The following is a 17509-nucleotide window of genomic DNA, read 5'->3' as shown; positions in this document are numbered from 1 at the left end:
TATTTACTAGCATTTAAATGCCCAAATTCAAATACTATATGATTTAATTCAGAGCCCAAATATGTCATGGAAAAATGTGCAACACCTCTGGTTATTGTTTCCAACATTATCCAGAAATGATGAACATTTTTAAAAGCCATTTGGAATCACTGAGAAAAATTTTAGTTGAACCTAGTGAATTCCTTTGATGCTAGGGTTTGGGCAATCCCCATTTCAAATTCATTGAAATTTAAACATGATGCACACATGAGGGGCTAGGCTAGGGCAAACCAGATCTAGGGATGTGACAGGTGGCTCATTGCCCGGCGTGCGAACGGCGTCACTCGCCAAACCTAAACCGCCAGGGTGATGTGGATGTTCGCAGGCCGTGCCACGGGTTCTCTCCGCAGCTGGCAACTTGGTCCCGGACAAACCGATCGCCGTGGTCGCATTCTTCTTAGGAGCCATGGCGACGAAGAACAGCTAGGTCAATTGCTAGACCAGATTCTCACAATAGCGCTGCACCCTACCTGGCGCGCCAAAGATGTCGGTGGGAAACGACACCTATGGGATCACTGGAATCCCTTCTACGGTTGCGGTGCGCGGGGATCGTGAGGAGAGCAAGACTAGCAGACGACACAAAGGGATTTACCCAGGTTCGGGCCGCATAGATGCGTAAAACCCTACGATCCTCCTTTGGTGGTTACATTAGTGTTCTTGAGCTCTCGAACTAGCTCTGGGTGCTGTGGGGTTCAAAAGAGCCGAATCCCTTCTCTGTATGCCATGGGCCTCCTTTTATAGGCGAGGCTGCCACAATGGCACACAGGAGGTGGAAAGTGCTACAGCGTTGCGAGGTTATCGCTAGCATTACAGGACAAGACACATTTAATGCGAGGCTTAGGTGTCCCTTTGCTTTATCGGGGACGGGGGCGAGGCCCGTCCCGTCCTTCGCTGCTCCCCCTCGCTTCGACACATGCCCTGGCCAGCGATGCATGTGGTGCCATGTAGGCAGGCAGGAAGCTGAGGTGGCACGGTGGTGGAGCCTCCACAAAGGATTGCATGCTGCCACGCAGGTGCCTGCTCAGCTGGTTGGGTTGGCAGCCGCGTGCGAACGGCGGTGAGGACTTGGCTGGTGCGGGCCTGGCAGTGGCCTTGTCGGTGCGCTCGGCGAGGTCCTTGCCGGGTGGCCCGGCAAGGGTCTTGCCGGGTGGCCCGGCAAGGGTCTTGCCATGGCGCGCTGGCTTCCCCGACAAGGATCTTGTCGGGGGTCCTGTGGGTTTCTTCGGTGAGGATGGTTTCCTTTCTATCCTCTTTTGATCTTGAGTGTTCTATATCTTCACAAAGATCTGCATGCCATCACGGAGGTGCCTCCCGAGCCTTGTCCCAATGTATCTGTTTAGCGTTGGTGGGCTCAAGGGTGGCTCGCCCGGTTGGCGTGGGCGAGCTGCCCTGGCAAGGGCCTTGCCGGGGCTGCTGAGGCTACCCCGGCAAGGGTCCTTGCCGGGGGAACTTGCTACGCCTATCTGATCTTTGTGGCCTTGGTCCTTATCGTTGCTTTGTTTGTCCTTATGGCTTCGGCTTCTCTCCGGCTTCCCTTTCCTACCGTGTCTGTGCGTGACCGTGGCGGGACGCTCTGACTGTTCATGCACAAGTAAAGGGGTCAAAAGCAGAGCCCCTACTTTTGTACACCGACATGAACATGGAACAATTTGTCCTGTGCATAAAAACATTAAAGGCAGAATAATGTTTCTCAGAGGAATTAAAGGATAATGACGAAATAAATAGGGCAGATAGCACCTGGTATTTTTGCCGGATGAACACAGACCGAGCAAATAATCCCTTGTTCTCCTGGTATCCATGCCCGTAGATTTATTCTGGGTGGATGTAACAGTTGTGCTGACACCGGACTAGTACTGATAGCAATTTGTCCACGTGATGCCCTCCACGTAGTATCAAGTTCCACCTTTAGAACTAGTCAAACCAGTAGATTTTGAACTTTCCTTCCAGCCCCGTTGGGCAGTCAACACGCCCACAGGCAGCGGGGCGACTCGGAGTCTCGAAGCACACCAGCGGCCAAGATGGGCAACTTAGCGCTCCCCCCGCCTTGGCCCCATCTCTGCCTCCGCTGACCTGCCGTAGCAGTGCTAAACCAGCCCTGCCTCATGATTATCGGATGAACACAGATGTTGGTGCCATATAGTACTGAATAGTATATGGACGTTGAATTCCACTGGTGTGATGTAACATAACTTCCACGTGACCCTCTGTCTTTTTTTTTCAATCCGCCCTTGACTTTTTGTTCAACCGAACCTCATCTTATCTTTTCCTTCTTGCCAAGAACCGTCTCAACCATGAGGGATTCCGGCGGCTTGAATATGCCCCAATGACGGGCGGTTTTGACGCAACAGGCAGGCCCACGGAGACAATTTGGGAGTGGAGGTGAAACCTGCTTAGCCGGGCGTCGGGTTGGCGTGCAGCAGCAGAGGTAAACCGGCTGTTTAGAGTGGCGCGATCGTGGGGGCCACTCAACCCGGCGGCGGCTAAAATCTTGGAAGCCCGCAAGTGGCTCACCGACGGCAGTAGAGGCGGGTGTCCGAGGCAGAGGAGGCATCTTGGCGTTCCTGTGCTAAGCCATGGGGCCCAGAGGCCATAGCTCATGGTGGAACGGCTCAACGCTCACTCCGGTGGTGAGGCGGATGAAGCCATGGAAGCAGAGGTCGGCGGTTTAGGTGCGAAGCCAGGCAGTTTGGCGGCAAGCGACAATAGAGGCGAGGCCGGTCCCGGAGGCGTTGGCTCAGCGACTCGAGTAGAAGCGGCTGACAGCGGGTCAACGAAGGAAAACCAGTGCTGGAAGGAGGCCAGGCGGGACGCCGTGGCGGCAGCATAAGACGGCGCAAGGTGTGGAGCCGGCCACGGTGAAGGCAAGGTTGTGGCCTAAAGGTGCGGCAGCGGGTCATGGCCGGTCGGGTCGACAGGGGCTCAGCCTCGGCAGAAGCGGGGACTACGACGGCGACTCAGGGCTGAAGTGAGACGAGTCAGCCATGGCGGGGCCGGCTCAACGCAGAAGTGGCTAGCGTAGAGTCTGTTCAAGCGGAACTGCAGCTTGCTAATCCGTCATGAGTTCAGGCGGCTTGGCGAGGTCGCAGCCGAGGCTGAAGACTGCGCAGGCAAGGCGACTTGGCAAAAACAGCAGCAGGCAGCTTCGACTCGAGGCGGCTTGGGGGAGGCGAAGCGCGATGGTGGCGACTTGAAGGCAGAGGTGGAGGCCTGCTACAGCGGCTGGTGGGTCATGGCGCATCCACCGCGGCGGGTCAACAAAGGCGGGTCAAAGCCGAGGGGCTCAAGAGCGAAGCAAGTCTGTGGCCGGTTTGTGGGGCGGCTGTGACACACAGGCGGAGACCGCAGCAGCGACTTGGCCGCGGCAGAGGCGGAGCGAGGCCGTGATTGTTGAGGTTGACCGACGAGGCATCAAAGACAAGTGGCTGGATGCGAGGCCGTCACCGTGGCCGTGGTCGCGGCGGTGCACCGGCGGAGGCCATGCCCATGTTCGTATTTGCGGGTTGTGGCCGGCTCTGCTGACTCAAATCCGTGTCCTCCTCCAAGTAGTGTTCTTTCCTCTTATTATTTTTCTTTTCCGAACCTAACCTGACGATGGCCATTTTGAGATGGCCCGCGACTGAGGAAACGGCGAGGCCGTGTTGGAACTGTTGCAGGAAAAGCCGAGGCGGCGGAGGCCAGGGTGGCTCGATCGCGATGGGCCACAGCATAGGAGGCAGAGATCTGTGTCAACGTCCAGAGCCAGCTCCAATGCGGGGCGGTTCAACACGTTCCTACTGCAAGGCAGTAAATCAATCTGGCGAGATACAGCGCATCGAATCGGCTCAGATCCGGGTTGTGGATGCGTCTGAATCCTTCTCCAGGTCATGGTTGCAGAGTTCCCAAAACGAGCTGTATTGATTGGATCTTCAGACAATTGATTTTCTCCATCTATTTCATGCAGGTGCTGAGTACTTTCCTTGCATCAAGTGTCGGTGTTGCCTCCTCCGAGTCGTGGCCTGTTTTGGTCAATCTGTGACTTCCTCCGGGTCATGGTGGCCGGCTCAGAGATAGTAGCGACTTCGTGGATGTAGAGCGAAGCTGCAGCAACGACTTGGAGACCACTTGGCCATGGCACCAGCGGCAACTTAAAACGCAGGGGCAAGGGCGACTCACATGAGGTGCCGGCAGTGACCCGGAGGCAAATATTTCGGCGATGTAGGGGTGCCAGGCCAATGAGACCGGTCGACAGGTGGCTCTTCGTAGTTCGCTGTAACACCTGGTTGTTTTAGGATTGAGCTGGCAGTTTGACCCCGTCTCGGTTTCTAAAAGTGCAGCAGAAAATTAATCCGGTTACAACGAATCAACACATTATGGTGGCCACACCATGCAACCCTAATTTCTCAATCCTCCAACTTGCATCTTGGGTTATCCTGCATGCTATCGGTGCTGGCGCTTTTTCATCTAACATACCACGAGCTTCTCCATCCCTGAAGAAATCCCTCCAAGAACTCAACACCACCGTGCGCAGGCCCCATGGTGGGCGCCAACTGTCATGGAATTGTCCCGGCAGATGTCCTAGTGTGAGGACTTAGTCGTGAGGCCAATGCATCTATGTGGTAGCTTGAGAGGGGTTGAGCGGAATCGAGAGACGCGATACAAGACAAGGATATAGACAGCTTCGGGCCCCGGGAAACATCATCCGGTAACAACCCTACATGTTGTTTGTGGCTAGGTCTCATTATCATCATGAGGGAGTCTCCGTAAGCTAGCTCTCCTAGTTATGTCTAGCCCTAAGATTATTCTCCCCCCTCTTGGGGCGCCCTTCCCCTCCTTATATAAGTTGAAGAGGCAGGTTACATGTAGAGTCCATCTCGGACTAAGACTTAAACTATTTTGACTTCTCTTCATGGGCTTCTTAACATCTTGGGCTTCTTAATGTCTTGGGCTTTTTAACCTCGGGCGATTTAACATCTGCAGGGTTATCATCTGCCGGGTTATCATCTGACTTAATATCTGTCAGGTTTACGATTGTCTGCCGGGTTATGACTATCTGCCGGTTTATGATTGTCTGTCGAGTTATGACTGTCCGCCGGTTTATGATTGTCTGTCGGTTTATGACTGTCTGTCGGTTTATGATTGTCTGTCAGGTTATGACTGTCTGCCGGTTTACCATCTGTCTCAGCCACCTGTCTTAACTGTCAGCCGGTTTATCACCTGCCGGTTTACCAAGTCCCAGCCGGATTATAACTCCGGCCGGGTCATACCGCGAGGTATATCCCCGACATTAGCCCCTAGTTTAATTTGTATTTATCCATGTTAAACTGATCATGATCATCCTTAAGTCCTTGTCATTTCCTTCTAGAAAATCTGGGTCAATAGGCCAGCTTCATAATCAATTTGCTGACATTGGTTTGTCACAGAAAAATATTACAAAGAATAACTCATTTGACTCAGCTCCCAATGACTCAACAAAAATATTGGTCCTTGAAATCCTTCTCTGATCTTCAGCCGGCTTAAGGATGTAGAACTTGCTGGTTTATCATTGCCAAGATTGCCGGTTTATAAATATTGATAGCACCGGGTCATAATTGTAGTTAACATCAGGCTTGAAAATATACCTCTTATATGCCCATCACTTAAGTCTCACTAGTAGTTCCGTATGGACTTCAACGTTTAGCTTGTTACGTCAGCTATGATCTTGTACCCTTGGAGGGTCTTGTAGATAGTCAGGCTTCTTAGCCTTTCTCACTTATAGTTGTCTCTACTCAGACATGTTATGCTTCCGTTGTTTGTATGCTCTGAATGTTGGATCATGAGACCCATGTTTGTAATACTTGGCTCCTTGGAGCCTATTGAATAAATACTTTGAGTCGTAGAGTTTTGTTGTGATGCCATGTTGCATTTGCACATATCGAGCATATTATGTGTATGTTATTGAAATGCTTGGTATGTGTGGATCCGACAACCTAGTTCTTTATTCTCAGTAGCCTCTCTTATGGGGAAATGTCTCCTAGTGCTTCCATTGAGCCTTGGTACCTTGCTACTGCTCCGGAACACCTAGGCTGGTCGGCATGTGTCCTTCTTCGTTCCTGTGTCTGTCCCTTCGGGGAAATGCCATGTGTTGTTCCTTTAAGTCATTGTAGCTTGCTACGACTTGGGTTCATATGTTGATGACCGACACGTTCGTTGCTGGGTCATGTATGCCTGTCCCTGTAAGTTAGCGCCACCTTGGGTTTCTGACTAGTCATGTCAGCCCGGGTTCTCTGTCATATGTATGCTAGCGACACTATCATATACATGAGCCAAAAGCCGCAAACGGTCCCGTGCCAGGTAAGGTGGCACCCGTGGGGATACCGTGCATGAGGCCGCAAAGTTATATGATGTGTTACATGCTAGATTGGTGTGATTTAGGATCGGGTTCCTAACAGCTTTGGTATCAGAGCCTGACTGCCGTAGGATTACCAAGCCAAACTGGTCGAAGTCGAGTCTAGAAATGCTTTAGTTATATAAGGGAATTGATTGTGGATGGGAACATAAGGCTATTTTTACTTCTTTACCTTATGCCTTCTGATCCGAGTCATCCTATCTTTCCTACGGGGTTAAGGAACTAGGCTTTCTCTTCTTTCTATCGGGATGACGTGTTACTAATCCATAGATTTATAAGATTGATGGATTCAAGTCTCAGTTCAGTTCCTACTACTTCCGTATGTTGACCGTTGATCTCAGAACCTTGATATTGTGATGTTGAGTGGTTATGCCACCATTTTTGCAGGATGTCTCAAAAAATCTTTTTGAGCATTTACAGCTATTATGCTGTCCGAGTCACCCCATGTTTCTAAATAGTCTGATGCATTTGCAAATCCCTTCTTCCCATTCACGTTATTCCTTTGGGTCAGTTGAACCACACTAATCGGTGGGTTGAGGTACTCTATTGCCTCGATGTATATGTTGGAGCTATTATTATTACCCTTGTTGTCTTAGGGAATCACCTAGTAATCTAGCCATCTTTTGTGTTTCGAGTGTGATGATTCTAGCCGTCATTCTCGAAAGCATCCCATGATGCCATTTAGTTAGTAGGCATTCTCTTCCCGGGTTCTTGAACCCAAGATTCACTCCACGTACCTCCTGTTGATAGTGTTTGCTCGTTCCTTTAAAATATTAGTAACCTTTGTGATAGTCCTCGAGGTCCGTGGTATAGCATTCTTCCAAATACCATGAACTGCTTATGGTAGAAGTTCTGGAACCAAAAGATCACAATAAGAGTGCTCTCGATGAGTTCCCCATTCTATATTGTTACTTTGCCAGTCCTACCTCTCTGCATGGTTTATCAGGAAGAAACTTGTTGAACTTGTTTGACATGCTAGTCCATGCATCCACAACTCAGAAAACCATATGTTCTTTGGGTTTTCCCTCTTTAGTTGTATTCTGACCTCCGTCTATCAATTGATAGTCAGGAGTAGTTGTGCACCCGTGTCCATCGGTGCCTATTATTCTTGTGGTCTGTCAAGCCATTCTATTCCAAAATGACTAGGAGAAACAAACTCCAATACCTTATCCATTTCTGGGATTTGGTCAAAGAAGTTGTATTCTGTAGATCAAAATGCCACTCCAACTTTTGTTCCATTCTACCCTCGATTATTACCTCTTTTGTCAAGAATATCATAGGAATTGCACCACCTCTTATGAATTCTTACCGCAATAATACTTCTTGCCATAACCATTCATTCCCCGATCCCCGTGTTATTGTAACCGGAATGCCGACAGATGAATCATGATGTGTGAAATCAATACTCCTAGCAACCTCGTTGATTGGTAGTTAAAGGACAATAATTTCATTCTTAGCATGTTTGTAACACCCCCAGTGTCATGCTACAGTAACCCTCTGTGATTAAAGCTGATCGTTTTGCTAAACAGTGCTTGATCACCTTAGATTCAAATATCGTTTGAAATTTCCACTTTGAAATGAAATTCAATTTGCAAGTGAGATATGGAGTTGCACAAAAGTTTTTGTAATATAGCTCATCATTTAGCCGAAATTCCATAACATTTAATTGTTAAGGAAAACAACATCACCTAAGCGCTAAGATGGACTGTAGCAATTATTACAATGCAATTTCAGCATTTTTAAGTGCTATCTTATTCGTGAAAAATGAAAATGGATTCCTCTAGCCTCCAAACTTTTTGTGGCACTGCCTAAAAATGCAAACTATTTAATAGGCTAAGTCCCACATTTTTTCTCAAGTCTTGTGGTAACCCTAAATAGTCATTTCTATCTCAGTTTTTCAAATAAAAGAGAAAACAGGAAATAGAAAAAAAATGACGGCCACCCCCCCCCCACTGGGCCAACCGACTGAGCTGGCCACTACGCCACCAGGCCGGCCCGCACCGTCGCCTAGCCGGCCCACCCGCTCCCACCTTATCCCCCCACCCAACAGAAACCCTAGACGCTACCCCTCACTCCCTATGATCCCCCCACGTCTCTCGCTCCCTCTCCTCCTCCCCCCGATCCAGATCGGGGGCAGCAAACACCGACGACCCCGCCGCCTCACGCCCCACCGCCGGCACCCACCCCAGCGCCGCCCCACCGTCATCCTCCTTGCCTCCCCCCCTCTTGATTTGGAGCCCCAACGCCGCCCCCGACCCGCCATTCGTCGCCCGAAGACCCCCCCCCCTCGTCGGACGCCTCGCGGCTCCTCCGTCGTGCCCCCGTCGCCTCCCCATCGTCGGTCGACGCCTGCTGATGCCGCACCCATCGCTCGCCGACCGCGCTGACGCCGCCTCACCGCCGGAATGAAACCGTCCCCGTCCTCCTCCCCAACGGCTCCAACGAGCCCATTGCCAGACCCCTACAGCTCCGTCGTGAGCACCGCCTCCTCCCTCTCTCTGTACTCTCTCGTGGTAGCCGTAGATGCCACCGACATGTTCATGCTCCGGCTGCGGCCAATGGCCCAGTTCGTCCCGGACGTCGTTGCTCGTACCGCTCGCCGCGCCCATGTGTTTCGCCCCCTGCGCTGCCTGCAGCGCACCCCTGGCCGCCCGTCTGCGAGTCACCATCGACGGCTGCTGACGCGCCCGGGCCCCGCTCTCCTGCCAGCAACCGCTGTTGGTCCTGCCGCTACCTGGCCGGCCAGCCACGGCCGAGCCAGAGGTCGTGCGCGCGTGCATGCCTTGTGAGGCTGGTCTGTGCCACTGGCCAGCGGGCCCCGCTCGCTTAATTAGTAGCTAACACAATTAGTGCTAATCCCCTGCCTAATTAGTTAGTACTAACCCCCCATCACTATCAGTCTATGACGTGTGGGCCCCTCTATTAACTAAAATGTTAAATTAACTCTAGCATATAACTGAGTCAATCACAGCTGGGACCCACAATACACTATTCTTTCGGATAGGGTTGACTAGGTCAGTTGCTGACTCAGCAGTGGGGCCCCACTGTCAACCACAGACACTCATCTCTGGGTACACTTTCTGTGTACCCATGGATTTTAATATTTAATCTAATTTTCGAATTAAATTAAATCCAGAATTCTAGAATATTATTAAATCTTTTAAAAATCGTAGGAAATAATCCGTAGCTCGGATGAAAATGTTTTCTACATGAAAGTTGCTCAGAACGACGAGACGGATCCGAATAACCTCTTCGTTCATGTGTCACATGCCCCTAGCATAGCAAACCTGCAACTTTCCCCCTCTATTTCATATGTCTGATAATGCCAAACTCCGGGAAAACATTCCCGGATGTTCTCCCCCTTCGCCGCTATAATGTAGCACTGCGTTAGAACACGCCTAGTGCTGCTTATTGTCATGTCATGCTTTATATTTGCTTGTATTTACTGTTTCTTCCCCCTCTTCTCTCCGATAGACCCCGAGACCGCTGTTGATGTCCCTGTGATCGACTACGTCGACGACGACCCTTCTTCCCTTTCAACGGAGCTTCCAGGCAAGCCCCCTTTATTCATCCCGATATCGCCCATTCCATTCTCTCATGCTTGTATTAGATTTAGCTACTGTTATTGATTGCTCCTATTATGATGCATAGCCTGCTTTTGTATCTGTTATTGTACCTTACCTGCTTATCCTAAACTGCTTAGTATAGGTTGGTTAATGATCCATTAGTGACCCCCACCTTGTCCTTGTTGCCCCTGCTTCATCATCGAAGACCCGATCAACGGGGTCGAAGACCATGCCCGGCACCGCACATCACTTCCCCTTAGTTGCTCGACACTACTGGTTTACTATCGAGTACTGAGGGTGAGACCTCATCAGCACTTCTGATGTTAACCCTGTAGTGTAGCTATTCGGTCGTGGTCATCGAGAGTGGTTTCATCTTTAACCACTTCCGATACGACTCTGTCGTTGAACCCCTCAAGTGTGAACCTCGAGGGTGGTCCCTCTTACGTTCACCTTAATGATTACATCGAGTGGAATTCGCCGGGGGTGATTCCTCGGGTTTTCCCCTTGATGTTTGGATACACGGTTACTATGGTTACTATGACTTTACACTGAACCATGTTACTAAAGGCGGGTCGGCCCTGAGGGGTACCCACGCGAGCATATTTGTGAGTGATGAGCAGTCGGGTTGACCTAGAGGGTGCTCGCGAGATAATTACGAGGCGTGGCCGGGCATTCCTAGCCCTTGCCGCAAGTCCTCGAGATGGGGCAACGGGGTCACATCTTTCGTGAGTCTCTGCTTGTTACCGCGCGTTCCTAATCCACTACGATTTGGATATTTGATTCGAGGGGCCTCTGGCCTGATAGCACTAACCATCATGTGGGCATAGTATGGGCGTTCTGCGTCGTATACATCAACCGAAGCTTAATAGACGTCAGCGACTGAGCGGCGCGCGCCGGGTTGGACTGCGTAAGCACCTGCCTTTTTGAAGGAGGTAGCTAGGTCTGCTCACCAGCCGCGTTCGCAACGTGCAAGAGTTCCCGGGGAGATGGCCCATGACCCCTGGGGGCATAGGTTTAGTCCGGCATGTTGACCTCTCTATTAAGCCTAGGTCGGGTTGCGGCGTATTGTTTGGCCGAGGCCGAGCATGACCCAGGAAAGTGTGTCCGGACGGAGTTAATCGAGCGTGGTGGGTAAGTTGGTGCACCCCTGCAGGGAAGAAAACATCTATCGATAGCCTGTCCTACGGTAACGGACACTCGGGGTTGTATCCCGGTCAATATAACTAAAACTGGATACTTGTGATAAGAAATGGATTGTGATGAGAAATGGATAGTATGGCTCTGGGATTGCTTTCTCGCAGGGAGTCGAGAAAGGATCTCTGGCCGAGGTTGATAACACTACTACTACTTTACTTTATGCTACTCTACTCCCTCCTGTTTGCTGCAAGATGGTGGTTTTCAGAAGATGCTAGTCTTCAATAGGACTATGCCTTCTCTCTATTCTGGCATTTCTGCAGCCCAGTCCACATATACAACCTTCCTTTGATAAAGTTGCATATGTGGTGTAGATCCTTGCTTGCGAGTACTTTGGATGAGTATTCACGGTTGCTTTGCTCCCCCTTTCCCCCCTTTCTTTTTCTTTCTGGTTGATGCAACCAGATGTCGGAGCCCAGGAGCTAGATGCCACCGCCGGTGCCTACTAGTACGTGGAGACCGCTGACGACCAGGAGTAGTTAGGAGGCTCCCAGGCAGGAGGCCTTGCCTTTTCGATCGTAGATGCTTTTGTGCTGGCCTTCTTAAGGCAAACTTGTTTAACTTATGTCTGTACTTAGATATTGTTGCTTCCGCTGACTCGTTTGTATTTAAGCTGATGTATTCGAGCCCTCAAGACCCGTGGCTTGTAATATAAAGCTTGTATTATTTTAATTTGTGTCTATAGTTGTGTTGTGATATCTTCCCGTGAGTCCTTGATTTTGTTCGTACACATTTGCGTGTATGATTAGTGTACGATTGAATCGGGGGTGTCACAAGTTGGTATCCGAGCCGATTGCCTGTAGGTAGCCCCCTTTCCAACTCCTTGGCCGAAGTTGAGTCTAGTCGTCCAAAACTGTTTTACTAACTTGGTTGTGTGGCTTACGGGCCCACGTCTCCATTGGGTGGTATTAGGATCTTTTATTCCTCATCTTTACTTTTGGATTCTGATCTCTCCTCTATTTGGGTTAAATGGTTTTGCTAACTCTGACTCTAGGATCTCGTAACCACTTCCACCCGGAGAGCCTCTTCAATTCGAGATGATCGCATGCTTCATCAGAAGACTTTGAAGTTACTCTCTGATGTTCTCTCGAGAACATGTGCTCATCGCTTTTGCAATTCCCTTCCACCGACAACCCCTATGGACAACAACATACAACTATCATTCATACTTCCATTCCCCGTTGCTCTTGTTATTACAAGATGCCCCGAAGTACTTCAGTTGTCCCGAGAATCCTTTGAGCTTACTGCCTTGTGGTTCTTTGCCACATGAATACCCCTATGGATAATTCCTCTCACTCATCGAGTATCCGTTCATCCCTAGTTGTTCGTATGCTTCATAAGATACTTGAAATACTATCTGATCTTCCGAGAATCCTCTTCAAACTATTGCTCTGCCAATACTTGTATTTTTGCATTATGGATGCTTCCCATATGTTTAGCAATATTCGTTAGTATCCTTTGACACCGTCATTTTGATCCTATTGATTCAACATGTGTGCGAATGCATGCAATCATCGGTTGATCCTTCTAAATTATCTTTCCGGCTCAGACGTCATTTGACAAAGAGTTGTTTCTTGACCAATCAAATTGCCGTCAATTGTATCCCTAGGGCTATTCAACTTACTTATCTTTTGGTCAGAGCGTCTGCTTCTGATCTTCTATTTTTGAAATCATGATTTCTTTGCATTTAAGCATCGAATTATTCAAATGTTTCTATAATCTGATGCCTTTGCATTCTTCCTTCTTCTGGTTGAGTATCGATACTCACATCAGATCCTATGTGGACCGCCAGATCCTTTATTGGATTTTATCTGACAACGTCCTTCATATTCAATAACCTTTTGAGCCTTTCCTCAGATACATAATGCCTTTGGTAAATTGTATCCTCTGCCTTCTCAACCATGCTCTGCCTTCGAGCTTGTGTTATCGTGGAGTTTGTGGTATATGTTCCCAAGATGCCCTTATGGGTTGAACCTATGCCTTCCCTAATCTATATGAACCCAAAAGTTTCACGAGTCATACTCTGCTGGTGTTATGCCAGTTAAATTTCAACTCTACAACTTATTTAGAGACGAGAAGTGAATGAAAGGTTGTGCATTGGAGAAGTGGGAGTCGACCTTGAACTTTGTGTTCATGCCCATGGACCTAATGTGGAACTTATCATGGAAGCTTCTTTTGATAATAATAATCCCCTTGTTATAAGTTCATCTGATAACTTATGTTTGTTCCTTGGCAATCGTGGTTCTCACCATGATTGTTCCCCTTTGATTCCATTTCTCGAACAAGTTAAGTCACTTGTCTTCTGCAGATCGATACATCTCAGCAACCTCTGTTTTGATCTTCCTTCGAGTATTACCCTCCGGTATCTCGATAATATCAAAGAACTGTGTTGCTCCCTATGAGCTTTCATCTGTATTGCTTCTCACAAATTTCATATTTCCCTCGGATTCTGAGTTATTAGTCACTCAAGAACACCAATGAGTGAATCGATTCTGCACTCCAAATTCAACAACTCTAAGTAATTTTGTTGCTTACGAGTTTAATAATCCTTCAAGTCCTTCCTAGTCTGATTAGCTATATCATTATCGTGCTAAATTTTAACTGTGCTACCCGGTCCTTATTCCCGGAGCACAACTTTTCGACGATGAGCGAAGCTTAAGTCGATCTTCCTCATCTTATCTTTCCACCTTGAACAACCAGCTTGAATCCGAGCTTGTGTCGTATCCGTGGTTCCAATAGCCTTTGCTTCATCATTCCTTTGACTTGATGTCATCACTGATCGATTACATCTTCATGAAATCTCTCGACAAATGAGTCATGATCATCATCAACATTCTGATGCTCCTCTAGGATATCAATCAAATTCATGATGAGAAATACCATATGTGCCGCTCGATGATTTGGGTTATCATCGACAACATTCTTGCCTTCCCCCTAACACAATTTTGTTCATATCGTTTTGGCATTACATCCTTTTGACATGTCGATGGATTGCTGCTAAACCCATCGGTCACATCCTCATCTTTCAATGATGAAATTGTACAAACTACTCTAGCAGTTCCCGCGGGATCCTTTATGAATTCAAAAGTCTAACTTTTACCTGATGACCATGTCAATGATATCCCGAAGCATGTATGTGGTACTCCGATCGTCAACAAGAACATTGAAAGAGCAATGCTAAATGTTTCTTGATCAATTATCCAAACACCATGGTATGGGTAACATCATGAGTTTCCTCGCCCCCTCACTGGATGGTTATCTACTTGTAGTCTCGTCATGATTATTCCCGCTCTGCTTGCTTTGGGAAGGAGATACACTTAATACTCGTGTATACCCATTTTCCTTTCCATTGTTCTATTTAAATCCGATAATCATTTTTTCTTTCCTTTGTTTTGTTTAACCTTTTTGGTAATCTGACATACCTGCGCAGTGATAATTCCCTGCTTAAGTAAGCACCTCGGTGTACAACTCTGTCAGTAAGACCCTGTTACTATTGTTGATGACATTCTGGTAACCACCGATGGACGAGAACTTTGCCTATTGGTCCGCCTCGTCTTACGAGCGGGAAAATGGTTCTCTTCGTCCCACGCCCTTGGTACCAAACTTTGTTGCCAACATAACTGACACGCTATCCTCTGACCTGCCCTACCATCCTGGTCGTGCAAAAATGTTAGCACCTTCCTGCTTCTAACCCACATGGTGGGCCCATAACCCACAGTTCCACAGGATCGAGACCTGACTCTCCTGTGCATCCATGTTTTCCAAAATAGTTCCTCGCACTTGGCTTCGTATGTAAATCATGAGCCACCTTCCTAGTGGTCTATTCTGGTATCAGACGTAATACTTATTGCCGTTGCTCTGAACCCCTTTCACCCTCTATTTTAGGCAACAAACGATTGCCTACCCGGTTGAAGCTTCTTATTGCACCTCCTTACCTTGCTCTCGACTTGTTTCTTGAGTTTCGACTCGAGAGGTGCCTCTATGCCACATTCACTGAGATAGCCCTAGGTACCTATCTTCTGTTGACCTCCGTCTTTCCCGAGTCTTTCCCCTTACTCCACCCCTTAAATCTCGGGACGAGATTTCTTGTAGTGGAGGAGATTTGTAACACCCCCGGTGTCATGCTACAGTAACCCTCTGTGATTAAAGCTGATCGTTTTGCTAAACAGTGCTTGATCACCTTCGATTCAAATATCGTTTGAAATTTCCACTTTGAAGTGAAATTCATTTTGCAAGTGAGATATGGAGTTGCACCAAAGTTGTTGTAATATAGTTCATCATTTAGCCGAAATTCCATAACATTTAATTGTTAAGGAAAACAACATCACCTAAGTGCTAAGATGGACTGTGGCAATTATTACAATGCAACTTCAGCATTTTTAAGTGCTATCTTATCCGTGAAAAATGAAAATGGATTCCTCTAGCCTCCAAACTTTTTGTGGCACTGCCTAAAAATGCAAACTATTTAATAGGCTAAGTCCCACATTTTTTCTCAGCTCTTGTGGTTACCCTAAATAGTCATTTCTATTTCTGTTTTTAAATAAAAGTGAAAACAGGAAATAGAAAAAAAAGAAAGCCCCCCCCCCCCCCCCACTTGGCCAACCGACTGAGCTGGCCAGTACGCCACCAGGCCGGCCCGCACCGTCGCCCAGCCGGCCCACCCCGCTCCCACCTTATCCCCCCACCCGACAAAAACCGAACAGGTAGCTGGCGCCCGCAGCAGCGCCTTGCTGGGCCGGCCCGCGATGGAAAGCCTAGGGCACAAAATCGCTATAATAGAACACAAAAAATGTGACTACTTCAAGAATCGAACCCGCGTCGCTCGCAAACACGAGCCCGGTCCAACGTTAGCTGACCACCACAGCCATCGGATACTAGTGCTTTTAATTAGCGCTGACGATACATGAACCACTTGTGAACAACTATGGCCACGCTATTTATTTAGCATTCAGTTTTTTTATTTTTTTGTAAAACGTGAATTTAAAAACGTTCACAATTTTGAGACAAAAAGTTCACAAACTTAAAAATAGTTCATCATTTTTGAAGAAAAGTTCACAAACTTAAACAAGTTCACCGATTTTGTAAAAAATATTATGATTTTTTTTAAAAGTTCATCTTTTTCAAAAAAAAGTTCATCGATCTTGAAAAAAGTTCATCATTTTCGAAAAAAGTTCATCGGTTTTGAAAAAAAGTTCATCAATTTTGAAAAAAAGTTCAGCGAGTTTGAAAAAAGTTCACAAAATTGAAGGAAAAATTCATCACTCTTGAAAAAAGTTCATAAAATTTTAAAAAAAGTTCATTAGATTTGAAAACGTTTAACGAATTCGGAAAAAAAGTTTATCAAATTTGAAAAAGTTCATTGTATTAGAAAAAAGTTCATAGAATTTGAAAAGGTTCATCAATTTAAAACAACTGTGGATACATTTGAAAGAAAATCATCGAATGAGGAAGAAGGAAAAATGCAAAAAAAAAAAGAAAAGGAAAAACAGAAAACAGAAAAAATGAAAAAAAGAAAACAAAAAAAGGAAAGTAAAGATGGTAAGGAAGAAAAGTGATGGAACTAGTGTATAAAGTTTTTGTGGCGGGGTGGTTACCACAATGCGATGGGAGCCCGGAGATCATCGGTCCGAGTCCCAGCTATCTCGAATTTTTTGCGCCTCCAAGGATAGAGATGCGGGTTGGACGGGAGGCGAGCGCGAAATGGGCCGAGCCCAGCTAAATCGGCTGCAGGCGCCGGTTTGCGGAAACAGGCTATAACCGGCGCCTGTAGCGCCGAATAGGAACTGCCGCGATTTTGTGAAGCTTGCAGGCGCCAGTTGATGCCACCGGCGCTCGCTAGCGACCCCTCGCGGGCCGGCCCACCACCGGCTCAGTATGGAAAACGCAAAAAAAGAGAGAAGAAACTAATCCTAATGGGATATGGGACTCGAACCAAGCACCTTACTAGGAATAACTTAACGCAATAACCACCAGACCATATTAGCTCCTTTGTATGCAAGTACAAACCCGGCCTAGTTAATGCTTATTTTAGCAAAACGTTAACGTATCAGTAAATCTCTTTGAAAAAAGTAAATTTTAAAAAAAGATCATCCTTTTTAGAAAAGTTCATCATTTATTAAAATAATCAATTTTGAAAAATAGTTCATCATTTCTGAAAAAAGTTCATCGATTTTGAAAGATTTCATGAATTTTAAAAAGAGTTCATTGATTTTGGAAAGAAAGTTCATCGATTTTGGAAAAAGGTCATTGATTTTAAAAATAGTTCATTAATATTGGAAAAAAAGTTCATCAATTTTGAAAAAACGTTCATCAATTAAAAAAATAGTTCATTGGTTTTGAAAAAAAA

The sequence above is a fragment of the Triticum aestivum genome, chromosome 1B (genome assembly GCF_018294505.1).
Source record: "Triticum aestivum cultivar Chinese Spring chromosome 1B, IWGSC CS RefSeq v2.1, whole genome shotgun sequence".
In the NCBI taxonomy this organism is placed as follows: Eukaryota; Viridiplantae; Streptophyta; class Magnoliopsida; order Poales; family Poaceae; genus Triticum; species Triticum aestivum.
The sequence above is the reverse complement of the archived record's forward strand: the minus strand, read 5'-3'. Positions refer to the sequence as shown.